Consider the following 19,712-nt stretch of genomic DNA (forward strand, 5'->3'; position numbering starts at 1 on the left):
GGCCTAGATGCTGAGGAATCGAAGAGTCCCTTGGGAGGGGAGAGAAAATTGCTCAAACATTGTCTTTGCCCTATAATAATGCAAGCTGGCTACCCACCAGCACCAGACTCAGTCCATCACTGTGACTAGCATATACAATTTTATTTCAATTGTATGAACATTATAAGCTAATTGATGTGTTGCCAGTGTGTTCTTTAACAACTGTTCCTCTGGTCATGTATGTTCACCAGCTCCTCTAATAAAGAGAGAATTTGTGCCAAGAGTTGATGTGTCATTTGTGGTTAAACCAAATTAATTGTTTGTATGGAATCAAACTATTGGTTTATTTTGTTTTTAAATGCCAAATATTCAAAACTACCAGTAATGATTTATGTATCATTTTAAATTGTCATTTTCATTAAGAATCCATATTTTATCTTTGTTGGCATGCAAATAGGACACATTTTTATAGGAACGTATTTTTTTCCGAGAGTGATAACTCTGTTAACATGGGCTGCTGAAATGTTTGGGTGCATTTATATGGACTAAAATAATGCTTCTATTTTGTATTTTAAAGCCCTTCAAGATCTGGACCTCCCATTTCTCACAAATAAAGGTCATAAATGATATTTGGCATAAATTATATCATAGCAAAATTCTCAAATTTACATAAATGGGTTGTTACATGTTGACTCTCCATTTCTAATTAGACAGCTGTTTCATGATTCAGTTCAATGTGCCCATTAGATTGCTAAATATCTCCCGAACAGGAATACTTAATGTTATATCTCTTAAACATTATTAAAACAAATCGTGTATTTAGTAAAAGCTCTGTTAAAGTGGTGACAGTGATATACATCCATTGATTCTTGAAAGTTAATTGAAATATTAGTTAAACCTTTTTAAAACAAAGAGCTGGTTCTGCATAATAAAATATAGGACAGATACTAATAAACCTTGTTTTTTGCTCCATGCCAACCCGTATTTAAAATCCCTGTTTAATATCATAGTGACTAAGTATAAGTCCATCTATCAAGAAGAGGCTCCTAGAATGGTTGCCAATCTTGATACAAAATGAAAAGAGCATTTTTTTTCATAAAGACTTGTTATGTTCTGTTTATATGGCAAAAGGAAACTCTGAAGTTTTTTCAGTCTCGGTTGGGATTTTTTCAGAGTGTGTTACCCAGTGGGCTGTGGCATAACATTTGTTTTCTTGTGACAGAGCTACCAGGAGCAGTAACAGCTACTACCACCTTCATCATCCCCTGCCTCTGGTTCCTATTTTCAGGGATGTCAGGGAGATCTTCACTGCTCATCAGATTTTCTGTCTCGAAAACAGAAGAAAGTAGCACCTTACCTGCCTCAGAAAACTTTTATGAGGATAAATGGGATATTTGTACCTTGAAAGTTTAGACTGACATAATACTTTATTATGAAGTTCAAAATGTCTTCCCTCCCTTCCCCTCCATTACCAAACATAATCCCATTTTAGTTCAGTAAGCAAAGTAGAACTAACTCCCCTCTGCAGACCTGACTTCACAGCCTTTCTGCTTCCTTCTGAGGCAACAGGTTTATGCTGAGAGAGCTTTTGAAAATGAAATGAGTTTTGTTTCCACACAGGTAGAGAAAGTGTTCCAGTTGGCTTGATATGGTATGTTTTGAAATGTTTCTATCCATTATATCTAATTTATAAGTATATTTTATATATTTTACCTGTTAATAAAATGCAAGTGTTTTCAATATCTGGTCCTTTTTACGAGGGTGAGTAAAAAATTATTCGCACTCCTGTTATATTAAAACTTCTGTTGGCCGCAGTGTCTTATTCGCGCTTTCTGTTCAAGGCTACTGTCTCCCCAGTCGCTGCTGTGCAGGTGTGAACGTGTTACATCAGTTCATTTGTAACTGTGGTGCGAGCAAAAATGGATGCCCCACTTGTGATTTGCACGAAAGAAGAGCAGCGTGCAGTGATTCGTTTTTTGTGTTCTGAGGGCGTACCTGGTGCCATTATTTATCAAAGACTTTGTGTGTAGTGTGGAGAAAGTGTTTTGTCGAGTGTGTATGAATGGTTAGAGAAGTTCAAGGAAGGTTGCACAAGTGTTAGCCATCAAGAAGGAGCCAGACGACTGTCCACGTCCATGACTGATGACAACATTGAGTGTACACGTGAAATGATTCTGTTTTCTGGGATTCTCAACGGCCAGTATCAGGAACAGGGTTCAACAATCAACAGTACTTGTTGCAGTCAGATGCTTATTGAAGAGCTGAAGCCTAAACTTTGGATTAAACGCAGAAGACTGCTATCCAAGGATAGCAGTGATCTTGCATGACAATGCACATCCACACACTTCTGCCCACACTGTTGACATTCTGCAGAAACTTCCTTTTCAGGTGTTAAAGCATCCTCCCTATAGTCCTGATCTTGCTCCATTGGACTTTCACCTGTTTGGTCCCCTGAAAGCAGACCTGCAAGGATTAAGATTTGCTTCTGATGAAGAAGTGAAGACAGTAGTATCTTCATGGCTCACAGCTCAGCCTAAAATATTTTTTAATGAGGGAATATGAAAGCTTGTTGACAGATGGACAAAGTGTATTGAAAAGCAAGGAGATTATGTCAAAAAATGATGTTTGTCTTTTCTGAAAGTTAATTAACATAAATTCTACAGCCAGAGTGCAGACAATTTTGGACTCACCCTCGTATATTTACATAATTCCTCATAGCATGAGAAGAAATATTAGACAAGTGACCCAGATTTTCTTTCATGTTTATTCAGGCCTTAGAAATAGAAATTAAAAAATCCTGCTGAATTTCTAGTATAGTTGTGCTTCTGCTGAGATTGTGCTAGACATGGATGGGAGAGTAGGGAAGCTAGGGTATTTGGTGTAGAAGATGCCATATCAACCTCTTAGAACTTTTTTTTATTTCTTGGGAGGAAATGGTAAGGACTGCTTTATGCACAATGAAAATATGAAAATGCATGTATAACAAGAGCAACAAAAGCTGAATGGGGATGACATCTACTTCACAAAAACCTTTACCTTCGTGTTCTTGCATAGCACAGTGCTTCCCGCCCTGTAATAAGCAGTTGAGAAGTAATTATTGCATAACTAGACAGTCTTGCTAATATCATTAAAAGTATGACAGAATATTTCAGCATCACACCTGCTATGTAAAGAAAATTGGTATCCACCCTTTATTTTATTTCTGCTGATAACCTGCTTATTACCAAAAGTTGGGTCCAGCTGTTCACTGCTGGGAAGCCACTACTCAAGAGGCAAGCTTGGTGGAAAGGAAAGTTTGCTTTATTTCAGAGGCCGGCAACCAGGGGAGAAGGCAGACTCATGTCCAAAGGCCAGCTCCCCACTGACAATCAGTGAGGAAGAGCTTTTAAAGGGGAGTTTCAGGGAGGTATAGGCAGAGGGAGGGGCCTACGTGCAGAAACAGCACAGTCAGCTCTGATGGTCATCTTGAAATTGGTCACGTGGTGATCTGATCAGCGTCATCTTGATTGTTTTGAATCTTCAGTTCCAGGGTGGATGTGTTCCCATTGCTTTGAGGCCAGTTCTTGGAATTGTGGCAGCTTATGTCATGGCTACAGTCTGCTCATCATGTAGTTAATTTCTTCCACCTGGTGGGGGTTTTAGTATCTAGGAGACAAGTCACAGGATGTGGTTCAGAAATTTACCTGCAGCCCTTGTGAAGGAACTATAGGTCCTTGACTTTGTTTAATGACTAAGCTGTTATTATTTTGTCCTGTTTGACTGCTTTCCTTTTGCTTCTGCATGTTCTCACTTCTCTGATTAAACTTATTCTTTGGCTAAAATTTTTCTACAGACAAAAGGCAGGCAGAGGACATGGCAGGGGGCGGGTGGGAGGGAACCATAGGGTCTTGCTCCTTTTCCTGCTCGGTATTAATATACTGGCATGTGCCTTTGCTGCCGGTCTTAGCACTCTCCAGCTGAGGGCTTTCAGAGCCCAGACAGGGCAGGTTGAGCAAGCCCAGACCTTACTGCCCCCAGGAACATCCTTAGCTAATAACATCTTGAAGTTGGAGGTGAATACACACCTATTTGCTCGCCAGGTGGGCTAAATCTGAGATGTAGTCTGTCTCGTCTCCCAGCATTCCCTAGCAGGACTGTTGCCTAAAGTAGTAACCTACTCAACCACACACCATTTTTTAAATTAATTTTTATTGGACTATAGGTGATTTACAATGTTGTGTTAGTGTCTGCTATACAGCAGAGTGAATAAGTTATACATATACATGTATCCACTCTTTATTTAAATTCTATTCCCATATAGGTCATTAGAAGTATTGAGTAGAGTTCCCTGTGCTATACAGGAGGTCCTTATTAGTTATCTATTTTATATAGAGTAGTGTGTATATGTCAATCCCAGTCTCCCAGTTTATCCCTGCCCCTATTGCCCTTGGTAACCACGTGTTTGTTCTCTACATCTGAACCACGTACCCTTTATTGGCTTCTGTCCCTTCTTTATCTGGCATCTGTCTTCCTTTATTGCTGCTTCCTGAGATCAGCTCCCAAATAAACCACTTGTACTCAAACCCTCCTCATAAGATCTGATTCTGAGGGCATCCAAACTAACACAAGCACCTTCCACACAATTCGGAGGACACTAACAAGGTAAATACCATAGCACAGATACTGGAGGCACGCACGAGTTAAGTTTTTTGTTTGTTTTACCAATTTTCAGGTTGTGTCAATCCTCTGAGACTTGGTAATATAACTATTCCATTTTCCCAGGCTCCTAGGATTAAATGGGGTGGATATTTTAGGATGAGAGGAATAAAGAAATAAGGAGAACAGCTCTAATTATTTCACTGGGAAGCACTATAGGCAATAGAGAGCTACATACATAATAATGTGTTGGTGTCAGAGGATAGACTGAAACATGTAGGCTGTTCCAGCACTGATCAAAACATAACTGAGCATTGCCGACGACGTTCGAGAATCCAGGTAATCAGCTCAGCTACCTGAGATGGCAGTGGGATGACACGTGAGTGGACGAATCACGCTTTGAAGGGAAGCATGTGCTAATGGGACTCAGCCCGGCTCCAGAGCCCTCCAGGTGTGGAGAAGGAAAAGCCAGGATGCTTTAGCTCTGACAACACAGTACAGTCCCCATTGTTCCTGGGAGTGACTTGAGGTCACATTTAAAAGCATGTGAACCTCATTGAGTACCCAGACCGATGTGGTCCAGCAGACTTCTTACAGCTGTGATAGAGAAGACTGCCCTCTTCTTTGAGTTTCCAAGCATTTTTATTTGAAAACACACAACAAAGAAACTTTATGTTCTCCTTGAACGACAACATCACAGATTTGGGTGGATATATATTTCATATTTGCAATCCAGCATATTTGAAAATTTCTTTAAAAAACATCAAAAGTCAGATAATTAAGGAAAATTTTCCTCAGCAATTATATTAAATCAGTGCATCATATGATTTTTATGCAAAAGGTTGCTGCTGCTTGTGCATCAAGAGACTGATAGGATTTGTTTTCTGAACAAAGGGCAGAATTTCAATCCTGAGATTATTTCATTTTAAAATGGTAACATTTCTTTTCACAGTTTCTGGAAGGGGAATTTTCACATTGCAAATAGACCCAATTCCAACATAAAGACCTAAAACTCATTATTAGAAGCTGAATCAAACTGTGATTCAAGCTTTGTGAGTACATATTCTCAAAAGCAGTTGATTTTATAGAGTAACAAAATTATTTATCCTATGTGTTTGACCTTTTTGTAACTAATATTCTGATACTTACATTAAAAAAATGCTGTGAAATCCAAATAGTAGCAGACATTTACCCAAGTTTTATTCCATAAGCAAGTCTAGATATAAAATAGGTTTTCCTTATAATTACTTTTATGAGACAAATGAATGACTCAGGTTTCTACCCTTGGTTCCTCTTTCCAACTAGGCCCTTGTCCAGGTTAAGAAATTTGATGTTTAGAAGAGGCAAAAACAAAAAAACAAAAAACCCAAAAACCAACTGTCTTCTGTAGTATTTTTCCATAAAAGTTTATTTTTTAAAATGTTCATTAAGATTTCATAGTTATTTAAGTTTAACATTTGTTGATCATAATTATCCAATTTGGGTTCAGAAATGCAAGCCAATTGCAGTCCTTGGCTAAGGAGAGGGAAAAATTCCTTCTTCGACCTCCTGGATTTCCTGAGGTGCCTGGGCTTCTGGCCAGTGTCCCTGGGAGACATACTCAGCTGCTGTGGCCGAGAGACTCCTGTCTGCACAGAGGCTGCAGAAGGTCTCTCTGGCAAGCTGAAAATCAGCCACAGAAAGCCAACTGCAAATGGGACAGTGGGGTCCCTGGGAGAGTCTGGGCTTTTGGAGCCTGCAGGGTGCCATTCGCTGTCAATAACACCTTTCTCATCACCTTTGCTTCAGAGGAGTTTGAGCCACTTCTCTTTATAGCTGTGAGGAAGGATGCCTTGGCTCAAACTGGCCTTAGAGAATTCAGCATGAAATGCCATTGCCTTGCTTGTGATGGGCTTTAGGACTCTTTATGAGGAATGGTAACGGTTAGGTGCAAATTGGAGGGTGACCTCTTTTTGTTCATGATGTCTGTTTGGAGCACATTAGGAGCGAAGCTGCCATTAATCTCCATACTGTTGATCTTATTTCTACAATGGGCAAGTCTGCATTCAAATATCTCTGAACTTTTAAGAGGGTTCTTCTAAACCTTTCATCTTTCCCTCATTCTAGTTTACCTTTTGTAATTTTCTTCCCAGAAGCCAGAGCTCCTTTCCAGGAAGCCTAAGATGGTAGCTTCTGACCTATTGGTCTGAATCATGCACAAAGGCAGCAAAAGCTGGAAGTGGTTTTCAGTTACCAAATACCTGTGCAAAGATGCAGGTGATGATAACATTTCTGTAAACTGCGGCCACTGTAATTAGACAAAACAGAAGAGCGTGGAGCATCTTTAGAAGTCACATGTTGGACTTTCTGAGAGTCCTCGTAGAAGAATAACACCATTGCCCTAATTACTTTTTTGACATGAGGGACGGAAGGAAAAAAAAAAAGCACATTCTCTTTTGTTGCAACTCGAAGAAACTTCTCTCCTTTAAAAGAGGGGCATACAAAGGTGTAATGCATGTGATTTTTGTAATTCCTCAGACATAGGTACTTAACCATACACAAAAAGTCTGTTAATGAGTAATAATAATGGCTAGTGCCACCGAGCATTTACTGTGTGCCAAGGCCCTGTGCTAAACCCTCTGTTATGGGAACGTATTGGATCCCAACAGGCTAGGATGAAGGTGCATTAGCTCCATTCTCAGATGAAAACACTGTAGCCCAGGAGTTAAATGACTTGGTTGCTCATACACCTTAAGTTCCACAACTTAGAAGTGATCAAATCATGATTTGAACCCAAATCTATTAGAACCCTTTGTTGGTGTGATTAATCACCATCATATTTCTTGCCTTTTCTTTTTTTTACATATACACACCTTGTGAAATGATTACCATGGTCAAGTTAATTAATACATCCATCTCCTCACAGTGATACCATTTTTTGTGTGTGTGTGGCGAGAACACTTAAGATCTATTGTCTCAGCGAATTGCAAGTATATAATACTGTATTATTAACTACAGTCACATACTGTACATTAGATCCCTGGAACTTATTCATCTCATAGCTTTAAGTGTGTAATCTTTGGCTTATCTTCTTTTTGAAATGCAATAAAACATGCCTTTTCCAGTTAGGTTGAAGAATGTTTTGATATTAAGAATTTTTAAGTGTTTCTCTATTTTTGGAATTCAACAGCCTGGACTATTTTTTAAGACTCTGGCTCTACATCTAGGTTTCAAAGTTCGTCATAGAGTTGGATATTGCTATGTTTGTGTTCAACAGTGAAATCTAAATCTACTTTCCACTCTTATCTCTTTGTTCTTCCTCTCTTCAAATTGTCCTCACCCCAAGTACATATATACAAGCATAAAAACATTTTCAAGGCACATTAAGTAATATTTCCTGTATAGATTATAAACTGATATTATTTATCTATATTTTTAGAAAACAACATGTTTTAAAAAAATCGATTGAAAACATTTAAGTGGGTGAATGGCAATCAAGCAGTTCAAGAGTGGGCATTGTAATTGTATAATGGCTCTTGAAGAAAAGTGTTCACCTAAGTTCTGCTTTTTAGGTTAACAGGAAGATTTCCAAGTTTGATTCTGTCAGTCACCGTAAAACAGAAGCCCTATTCCCAAATATTCTAAACAATAAAAAAAAAAAAATATGGAGTCACATCTTTTTAAGGAGTTTTGATAATTGGAGAAGAAAGAAAATCATTAAAAGTTTGAAAAGAAAAATGAACCGAGGCTGAAAATATAGTATGCATTAAAAATAGAGACAAACCTAAAATATGAGTAAAATTAATCCAAGGCCTTCACATCACTTTTTTAAAAAGACAATTCTTGAGAGCAGTTTTAGGTTTACAACAAAATTGAGAGGATGGTAAAGAGATTTCCCAAATACCCCTCCCCCGGCACATGCACGCCTCCTCTATTATCGACATCATTCACCAAAATGGTACTTTTTTTTTTTTTTAAACCAAAGATGAAACTACATTGGCACATCATAATCATCCAAAGTTCATAGTATATATTATGGTTCACTCATAAGACATATATCCATCACTATCATATCATGCAGGACATTTTCTCTGCCCTAAAACACCTCTGTGTTCTGCCTGTTCATCCCTTACCCCCACTGGTCCGTAGTTTTGTCTTTTCCCAAATGGCATATAGTTGAAATCGTTTAGTATGTGGCCTTTTCAGATTGGCTTCTTTCACTTAGTAATGTGCATTTACGGTTCTTCTATGTCTTTTCATGGCTTAACAGTCCATTTCTTTTTCATGCTGAATAATATTCCATCATCTGATGTACCGTAGTTTATCTGTTCACCTCCTGAAGGATATCTTGGTTTGCTTCCGAATGGTGGCAATTGGGAAGAAAAGCTGCCATAAACATCCATGTGAAGGTTTTTTTTGGACATGTTTTCAACTTCTTTGGGTAAACACCACGGAGCACGATCGCTAGATCATGTGGTAAGAGTTATGTTTAGTTTTGTGAGAAGCTGCTAAATTGTCTTCCCAGTTGGCTGCACATTTTTACATTCCCACCGGCAGTGGATGAGAATTCCTGTTGCTGCACATCCTTGCCAGCATTTGGTGTCAGTGCTCTGGATTTTGGCTTTTCAAATAGGCATGTAGTGGAAGCTCACTGTTGTAATTTGCATTTCTCTGCTGGTACTTTGACCTGAATTTTCCCTGATGGCCCACGATGTGGGGCATTTTTGGCTTATTTGCTGTGTGTATATCTTCTCTGGTGAAAGGTCTGGTAAGGTCTTTGGGTCGTTTTTTAATTGAGTTTTTTGTTTTCTCATTGTTGAGTTATGAGTTCTTTGTATATTTGGGGTAACTGTACTTTGTTGGATGTGTCTTTTGCAAATATTTTTCCCCCGGTCTGTGGCTTGTCTTCTAATTCACTTGATCGTTATTTTCTTCTTTCCAACTTTATTGAGATATAATTGACATATAACATTGTGTAGCTTTAAGGTGTACAACACGTTAATTTGATTCACTTCTATATTACAGTATAACCAGCACCAGAGTGTTAGCTAATACCTCCATCATATCGCATAATTATCACTTCTCTTTTGTGGTGAGAACATTTAAGATCCAGTTTCTTAGCAACTCTCAAGTATATAGCACAGTATCATTATCTATAATCACAGAGCAGTACATCAAAAGTTATTCATCTTCTCCCTGGAAGTTTGTACCCTTTGACCAACATCTCCCAGCATTTCCTACCCACAGTCCCTGGTAACCACCATTCTTTCTGTTTCTATGAATCTGACTTCTTTTAGATTCCACATATAAGTGATACAAACAGTATTTGTCTTTGTCTGACTTATTTCACTTAGTGTAATATCCTCAGGGAGTATCCATATTGCCACAAATTTCATCTTTCTCATGGCCGAATAATATTTCATTATTACGTTATATGATATCATATATCATATCATCTGACATCTTTTTTATCCATTCATTCATTGACAGACAGGTTGTATCCATATCTTGGCTATTGTGAATAATGCTGCAGTACACATGGGAGGGCAGGTAACTCTTTGCTGTCCTATTTTCACTGCTTTTCGATATATACCCAGAGGTGGGATTGCTGGATAACATGGCAGTTCTATTTTTAATTTTTAAGGAACCTTCCACACAGTTGTGAGGTGATATTTCCTTGTAGTTTTCATTTGCATTTCCTTGATGATTGGTGACGTTGAGCATCTTTTCATGTGCCTGTTGGCCATTTGTACATCTTCTTTGTTAAAATATCTATTCAGTTCCTCTGCTCATTTAAAAATCAGGTTGTTTGGCTTTTTGTTATTGGTTTATATGAGTTCTTTACATATTTTAGCTATGAGCCCCTTACCAGATATATGGTTTGCAAACTTTTTCTCCCATTGCATTGGTTAGCCTTTTCATTTTGTTGATTGTTTCTTTTGCTGTGCACAAGCTTTCTAATTTAATGTAGTCTCATTTGTTGCCTTTGTTGCATGTACTTTTGGTGTCATATCTAAAAAACTGTTGCCAAAACCTAGGTCAAGGAGATTTTTCCCTATGTTTTCTCCTAGGAGTTTTATGGTTTCAGGTCTCTCATTTAAGTCTTTAATTCATTCCGAGGATCCAATTTCATTTTTCTACATGTAATTATCCAGTTTCCCAACACCATTTATTGAAGAGACTATTGCATATTAGTGAGTTCCCTTGTCAAATATTACATGACTGAATATGTGGGTATTTATTTCTGTGCTCTGAATTCTGTCCCATTAGTCTCTATGTCTGTTTTAATGCCAGTGCCATGCTGCTGTGGTTGCTGTACCTTCATAGTATGGTTTCAAATTAGGAAATGTGATGTTTCCTGCTTTGTTCTTTTTTCTCAGGATTGCTTTAGCTATTCAGGGGTATTGTTCCATATAAATTTTAGAATTGCTTTTTTTTCCATTTCTGTGAAAAATGCTGTTGGAATTTTGATAAGGATTGCATTAAATCTATAGATGACTTTGGTTGGTATGGATATTTTAACAATATTAATTCTACTGATCCATGAGTATGGGATAACTTTCCATTTGTTTGTTTCTCTTCAGTTTCTTTTATCAGTCTTGTAATTTCAGTGTACAGATATTTCCCCTCCTTGGTTAAATTTATCCCAGGTATTGTTTCTGTGATGCATCCTTTTTTAATATTGGATTCTCTGTGTTAACATAATGTAATGTAATCTTCAAATTCTATTAATATATACTATACTCATAAAGTTGAAGAAAAAAAACTAAGAAAGGATATTTATTAAAGTGAATAAATACTGAAAAATTAATACTTACAAACCTGTTAAAGAAAATACATCTCTGAGCATTTTCATTTTACAGAAAATAGTCTTAGAAAACATTGTTCCAGCATATATAAAGTTAATAGCTTAAACTATTAGATTAATTATCTTAAATCACTAAGCTAAATATTTACTATATGTGATGTTTATTTTTTCTCTTGTATCATCTACTTATACAGCTTTGAATTCCACTTTCCTACTATTCTCAGTTTCTAATATATGTCAATGCACAGAGAAAATCAGAGTCAGGAACAGACTGATATCCAAAGCCTCAATATTCAAACCTTCAATATTCAAATACCACATCGAGTGAGACACCTACTTGTCTCTCAAGACTTTTTCTTCATGTTTTCTGAGAAATCTTACCTCCCTCTGTATTTTACCTCTCAATGTGCATTTAAAGATTTTCTTTCTGTCTTGAAAACATTAACAGAAACACAGTTCTTGTCCCACATCACATTTTAACTGTTGCTTCCACTTGTGAATTTGTGGAAGTGGTAATCTACACGTGGGTTTGTTTTCCCAATTCCCATTTACTCCTCAGCCAATTTTAATCCAACTTCTGTATTTACCAGTCACTTGAAAACCCTCAACCATTAACATTCAAGGGCAAAATATACAGGGCACTTGTTGGTTCATTTCTTGCTTAAAATCTCAGCATCATCCAGTACCTTTGGCCCGTCCTTCCTTACTCTAGAAACTCTTCCTTAGTGTTTAAGACACTGCAATGTCTTGGTGTTTTTCCTAGGATCCGATTGCTCAATCTCAGTCTCTTTTCTATTGTCAGTTCTCTAAATGACTGAAGTGATATTTTCATTCTTTGTTCATTCTTTGTTTCTACTAATATTGAAATACCTGCCTCATAACCCATTTTTCATGGCTATGTGGTGTATAAATTCCTTAAAGTGTCAGGCCAATTTATGTATCTCTCCATCCCTCTCCCCCACCTCCCTGCCTCTCTCTCCCTTACTCTTTTCCTTCCTTCCTTCTTTCCTCCCTTCCTTCCTCCTTCCCTCCCTCCCTCTCTCCCCACCACCCTGATATCTTACCTAAAGTATTTGACCCCAAATCTGACATTCAAGAATTATGTACATACGTCAATGTGCAATTTTTTCTGTAACATGATGGATAATGTCACAGCTTTTATATACACATTAACATTGACTAGGTGGTATATGATTGAAGAAATAATATACCAAAAGTAGAAAAACTAAGGTTATATCCTTGTGCTTCTAAGGACATGGTGATGTTTTTTCTCCTTCCATAGTTTTATGGCAGGCATTTACATTGTTAAAAGATGGTAAAATGTCATCTTATAAGATTGCGTTTTCTACAAGAGGACTGGCATGCAAAGCTATTAAGCTATTTTATTGTAATAGTCTTAAAAACAATAAAAGCACACTTTTAAAATAAAATATCAAGGAATATGTTACTTCTTTCTTATTTTTCAAAAATTAGAGTGAATTGTTTCAAATTACATTTTTTTCACGTAACTAAAAAAATTATTCAATTATTAACTTGCTCTCCACACCCTGCTATGAGCAGAAATAGACTCAGCATTTTGAGATGTTTGCTCGTTAAAAACAGATGATTACATAAAACAATTCATCAAGAAGTAGGCATGTCTTTCAAAGACTCCAATGTAACAAAGGCCTATAATAAATTCCATTAGAGTGAGCTACCCGGGGATAACTTAATATATTTAACAAGTTCAAAAATATGTGCTATCTAATATTTATATGCTTTTTAATAAGGAGAACACTAATATTGAAAGAAAAATTACAGGGCTATTTCATTTGAGAAATGAACTGTTTCTGAGACAGGGGAGTCTAATTTTTAAAATATTAACATTTTGAATGGCTCCAAGAGTCCTGCCAATGATCTTATTGCTCCTGGTGAGGTGCTAAAGGTAAGACTTTCTCCTCTTTATCACCTGTGTGAAATAGAGACATTCTCAGGAAAGTTAGAATCTGGTTGTTTGGAGAATCTAAACAAATTAATATAATGGTTAAATATATTGTTTCATTTCTATGAAGAGAAATATTTATTATCAAGTTATCACCTAATTTTTATGAAAAGTTCTTCCCCAACATATTTTTAAAGGGATTGTCCTGATGCAAGCTGCCCCCTACCTTCCAATTGAAACATTCCTGAAAATTTATTTAATAGTTGAATGTCTTAAAGAAAAACAGGAGAATCTCACTAATGAGATTCAACTCCCAGGAAGTTAAAAAGAGATAATATCCATAATTAGTCTATAAATAGTGAAATTTTATGATTTATAGTTTGTGCTATTTTTAAAAATTAAAAACTGGATTAAACACCAAGTATAAAATAATAATATACCCGATGTACTTCTCTAAATGCGCGAATATGCCATATTTTCCCTATACCATACTAAATAATTTCACATTGTCACATTGTCACTTGAATGACATTTAGGAAAATTAAAATAAATGATTTGGATATTGAGAAGTTTTTGATGATGATTTTGCAAGGAAAAGAATAAAAGATTGTGCTGTTCATTTTGATGGCTTTTTATGAACTTCCTTGAAGAATTTCTCAAAAGAAATAGGAACTCCAAATTTTCCTCTTTTGGTAAAAGGGCCTGTGCAACTACAGTCCTATAGGTTGGTAAAGCCTTCTCTGAATCCAAATTACTGGTGAGCTCTTGAACCTTGATTTTTAAACTGATAATCTAAAATGCTTATTTATTTATTCTATCACTAAATGGAGCCTTTCAGACAAAATCTTCACTGATAGAAATTAGGTGGTTCTTTTTCATGATTTTTGGATGGTGTTCTTTTTTCCTCACAATTGAAAACACAGCCAATCAGCTTAGGATTCATCACTTTTGGCATGACTCACCATCTCAATTTTGTCGCAGTTGTGTTATCTCCAAAACAATGCCTTCATTTTCTATTTTCTGGTCATTTTTTTATGAAATAAAAGCAAAGCACAATCAAACGTTATTATGATTGCTCAATCATTGCTGTACTACAAGGACAAAAGTGTATTGTGTGTGAGAGCACAGCCATGCAAAGCAGGCAGGCAGGTAGCCCCACTGCTCAGTAACTTGATGTATTTGTTCACCACCTGGTGTTATATAGGTCATAATTTAGCGAAGGAGAGGAAATTTAAGAGTGTGAGTATATAAGGTGCGAAGCTTTATGTGGCATGCATGTCGGACATGTGAAAGGTTCATTTTGGGTGGTAAAAGTATATTCTACATGCAAGTTGGCTTCTATTTTAGAAAATCCTCGGTCAAGCCCTCTGTATTCTTATCTGTACATATGACTTTAAACAGATTGGTGCTCAGAAAATGTTTATTTAATATACATATGATTAAATGAGTGATGAGTGAATGAATGGCTACTTTGCTGAATTGCCAGGTTATTAGGAAACTCAGTAACTGAGCAACATAGGCAGTCCTGTTAAACTTAGAAAATGCAGAGGGAATCTTAACTGTGAGTGCGTGCAGACAGAGGATGAAGAATGATAGCGGTTTTTTTAGGAGAGACTGGGATGTAGCAGAAAGAGCACATTGCAGCGATGCACATCTGTGTGCAGATTCTGCTTTATGACATTTCAAGCATTGAGAGTGTCAGCCAATTACTTACATCATGTTTTCTCATTCAACAAACTGAGCTTTAGTTTTCTCATTCATAAAATGGGAATGGTTATACTTTTCTCACCAGGTTTTGTGTACAAAACCCTTAGCTCAGGGCTTCACATTTGGTACCTGTTAAAAAAAAATTCTAGGTTTTTTTTTTTTTTTTAGTTTGAGAAGTTGTGCTTGTTTTTTGCTTCTGACACCTGGGACCTGGTCCTCCAAAGTTACCCTGCGAGTCTAGAATTACACATTGGTTCAGTTTCCTGATTCCCTTTTGAAATATGGCCAATGATATTGTCTTGCTAGTGGGAGCTTGATAGAAACAATCCAGGCCACCAACGATCTCCGTGGTGGCTTATTGCTCCGCGGCTCACAGGGAACTGTGATTGATGAGTAGGGCTTCAGCAGGTGCAGGATTTGGCTTCACTATTTTGGCTGGAAACGCACTAGTACCCTGCTTCAGAGTGAGCACTAATGTTGATTCAAAGTTTAATTCAAATGATCACTATGGGTTTTGAAATTCTTACAGGATATGGGCCAGAATTACCCTACTTACGATTCTTTTCCCTTTTTGTGAGCTTACTAGATGCAATTAGCAGCAGCAGTTCTGTAAAAATTTCTAAGTGTATAGATGGAAAATCTGTATCTCTGGGATTCTCTGTTTTGACTGCTTCAGTTCATGACATTAAGTTTCCAGTTGGAGGCACATTACTTTATGATAGACGATGGAGTGTCAGGATGGTAATCTTGACTTATCAATTATTTATCTTTTGTCCACATGGCACCAAAAAACGTGCCTAACTTTGCTACCTGGTGTTGGCTTGTGTTTGTTATTGTTTATAAAGTTTCTGTTTGTTTCGAGATTCTCCAGTGGCGTATTTTAATTTACTCATACCTGAGGGTTTTATTTTATGAGGACCTAAAACCAAGGCAAATGATTTTTACCGAGTAAATATAACACACTAATTTGTTGCACAGAAATTACTGAAGCAATATTGTGAAAATGTAAAATTATATGGTTACCTATTGCACTAACAGGGGCAGTTAAATAGTGTTAAATTGCTTAAGAGGAGTCACAAGATCCAAAACAGCAACGCATGGAAATCCATGTTACAGGAAAAAATGATGAAATATTGCAACAGGATTTAATTAAGGATACACGTCACACCCAAAGGCTGTTTCACAGCAAGGGCTCAAGAAAGGGCAGCTGCCAGCTCCGACGGTCCTCCTTAGTAATTGATGTACTGGATGCGCTTTCTCTCTCAGATAAGGAACCACAGACATGTACACAAAATTCCACAGAGCCAGGGAGCCCCAAACGGAGTCTGAGCCCAGATGAGTCTGCTGGTCATGGAGACAGATTTTTGCTGTATGATCAACCCCAACAGCAGGCCCTGTAAGTGTCTCATGGAGACCAAATGCAAATCATCAGTCTCATTGTTACCAAGGAACAGTCCTGACAAGATAGAGCAAACCTCCAAAACTCTTTGGACCTCTGGTTATAAAGCAGCACTATCAATTCGGTCCATGCCATGCCTTAACCAGGTGTCAGTGCTGTGCAGGTACGTTTCTTATTTTAGTAACACAGCTGAGGCCCATTCCAGATCTGCTAGAATTAGCCCTCACAGCGTATCTTTTTTGAAACAAGTTAAAGAAAAAATAATTCTAAGTAATGAAGGCAGGTTGGACATGTGAATTGACTTTCACTTTTTTCTGAAATCCTGTTAAAATGATAGTACAAGTAACTTTTTTAAAGGCATGAACCCACAAGGACCAAAAAAAAAAAAAAAAAAGAAGAAGAGGAGACAACAACTTAATTTTGGAAACCGATAAGTGGATGGACAAGTGGTAGCTGACCTAGGAGTTCTAAAAATGTTCAATCCTAAGGTAATTGCACAGAAAGCCAAGAAACTACAGAGCTTACTTCATAGATCTCCAAACACGGTCAACTGGTGCTAAGAGGTACCACTAGAAGTAAGAATAAAGCAGAGCTAAAACCAGGAGAACTGGTCACAATTCTATTTAAGAATTTAATTCCTCAGATCTCCTACTGCTTTCTGCCTGCCACAGTGCTGTACAGATACAGAATTTTATAATCTGAGAGTCAGTGTTAGATCTGTGTTTAAATCATGAGCCGAAGGGGCCTTCCTCAAGCGTAAATAGCTGGTTAGTGACTGCACCTTTATGAGAACCAGGTTCTGAGTTTTATCTACATTGAAACTACCTGCTAACCCAGAATGATTCTGCAAGAGAATGTTTTGGACCAATAGGTATATCTTATTGGTAATAGGACAGACAATCAAAGATTTGAAACTAGATAATGTTGTGAGAAATAATCAGTTGGTGGTTTGTAGAATGCACTAGATGAGATTTAGATGGCAAGAAGTGAAATCATTTAAGTTATTGCAGTATTTCACGGAGGAAGTTAGCTCAAACAATGGTGAAGTTACTGGGAATGGAAAGATGAGGGCGTATTTAAAAGATTTGAGAACAACCTTTCTTCTCAGAATTGTATTTCATGGCCCTGGGAAATCTTCCTACTTAGGTTTAAGGAGCTTTTTATTTTATCTTTATAGTGTGAGAGCATTGTACTTCTGTCTCATCATTTTCTTACCTTCCAGATAATAGCTTATTAAAACTTTTATTCAGGTGCCTATTTTTATTTTATTACTATGTCAATTAGCATTAGTTATATTATAATTGGGTACAGTTTGGGACATGTTCTTATTTATATTAGATAATAAACATAATACAGTGCAATTCAACAAGTATTTTAGCTACTTACTGTGATGAGTCTACTAGTGACCCTGAAAATGACTTATACACTGTGCACTAAAGAAGTTAATGATAGTATGGGTCATTTGATATTGACTGCCTTTAAGGTTAGTATGGGTGGACAACTGTCTGGCATCTCCTCCTAATCTTCCTCAAAGAGGAATAAGACGCTGGAAAGTAAAGGGACTCTATTCACTTTTAAATAGTTCCCGCAAGGTGATTTAACCATGCTTTATGGTTCATTATGTTAAGGACAGTTGATGAGGCAGGAAGCAGTCATTTTTGAAGTTAGTTTTAAAGGAGGTCATGAGCTGATGCATTCAGGTTTGTAATTCCCTCTGAAACCATCTTTGAAACAAAGATGTTTGGAATACAGACACAGACCACACACACACACACACACACACACACACACAGAATCATTTTCTACTGTTACTTGGATACTTTCTGAAGGAAGAGGATGGTAAAGTGGGCAGTAAAAAGAGGTTTGCAATCCTTTAAAGATGATAGTATCGCTTCTCTTCTTTAAGGGAAAGGATAGTATTTTACGGTGCTGTTCTTTATGAGGAATTTTAAATTTTATTTACAGTACAGATGAAATATGACAAATAAGGTGAATTCAGAGATATTTCAACAGTTGAGAATACTTTAACATAACCAAAAGTTGATTTGTATAGACTCATTCTGCAATCATCTCTTAACAATTATATGCATAGATATGTTTGCTTTTCTTTGATTGTGGCAGAGTAATTTCTGAGGTCTGTTTTCTCTTAATTTCCAAGTGATTGTATTCTGTAATTTCCTTTCCTTCTTCTTCTTTTTCTTTCTTTCTTTTTTTTAGTATTTGTCCTTTGTTCATATTCTTGTTTCAGTTCTCAGATTTTCTGCTGGAGCTCAGCTACTCTCGTTCTCTTGCTAGAATCCTCAGCTTTTTATTTCCTCTTTTATATTTCAACCTGAGGTGTAATTTTTGGCTTTGCTTACATGGCTGGGTCGCTAGGTTAAGCTCCATTATCTTTGGAAGCCTAAAATACTTCTTTTTACCTCTTAGTTCTCAGCCTGTTTTCTTCAAAACCTTCTCAAAAGGAAAAATAGCAGCGGAGCTTATTTTATTCTGAAAAGTGCACTGGTTTATCTGTCCTTCCAGTGACCACACATATATTTTTGACCATCTATTCATTTAATGTAGAACTCTTATTTTTATAAGGATAACCACTTCTTAGTATACGATCCACCTTTCCCGGCTTGACATCTTAGAAGTATCCATTGATAAACATTCTCTACTTAACCTACCGTTACTTACGTTTTAAAATGATAGGTGTAATAGAAAGCAGGTAATTCCAGTTTATCTTCAAGAACCATAGTTTAATGCTGACTTGATTTTTAGAAATTATCTAATAATTTAACACTTTCATTTCAGAGATGAGAAAATGAAGACCTTGGGTAGTTTGGAATTTTAGCCAGAGTTCCCCAGCTAAATGGTTGCAAATTCTAATTTATTTGTTAGTTTATGGGTGATTACATTGTTGGGAAAAAATAAAAAGCTTTGGTTAAAAACAAAAACCTAGATATTCTGCATGCATTATTGCTAGTTCTTGCCTTATCTGAGTTACATATGCCAGGCAGCGGACTGTTTGCTAATATAGTGATCCCTTGGTAGCTGCAAAAGGATTGGTTCCAGGCCCACCCCCTCCCCAGGGGATACCAAAATCTGCAGATCCTTAAGCCCCTTATATAAGATGCAGTAGTATTTGCATCTAACCTATGCACATTTTCCCATATACTTTAAAATCATCTCTAGATTGCTTATAATACCTAATACAATGAAAATGCTGTTTAGACAGTTGCCAGCGTGTGGCAATTCAAGTTTTGCTTTTTGAAACTTTCTGGACTTTCTTTTTCAAATAT

This window comes from Hippopotamus amphibius, chromosome 8 (assembly GCF_030028045.1).
Source record: "Hippopotamus amphibius kiboko isolate mHipAmp2 chromosome 8, mHipAmp2.hap2, whole genome shotgun sequence".
Taxonomy (NCBI): Eukaryota; Metazoa; Chordata; class Mammalia; order Artiodactyla; family Hippopotamidae; genus Hippopotamus; species Hippopotamus amphibius.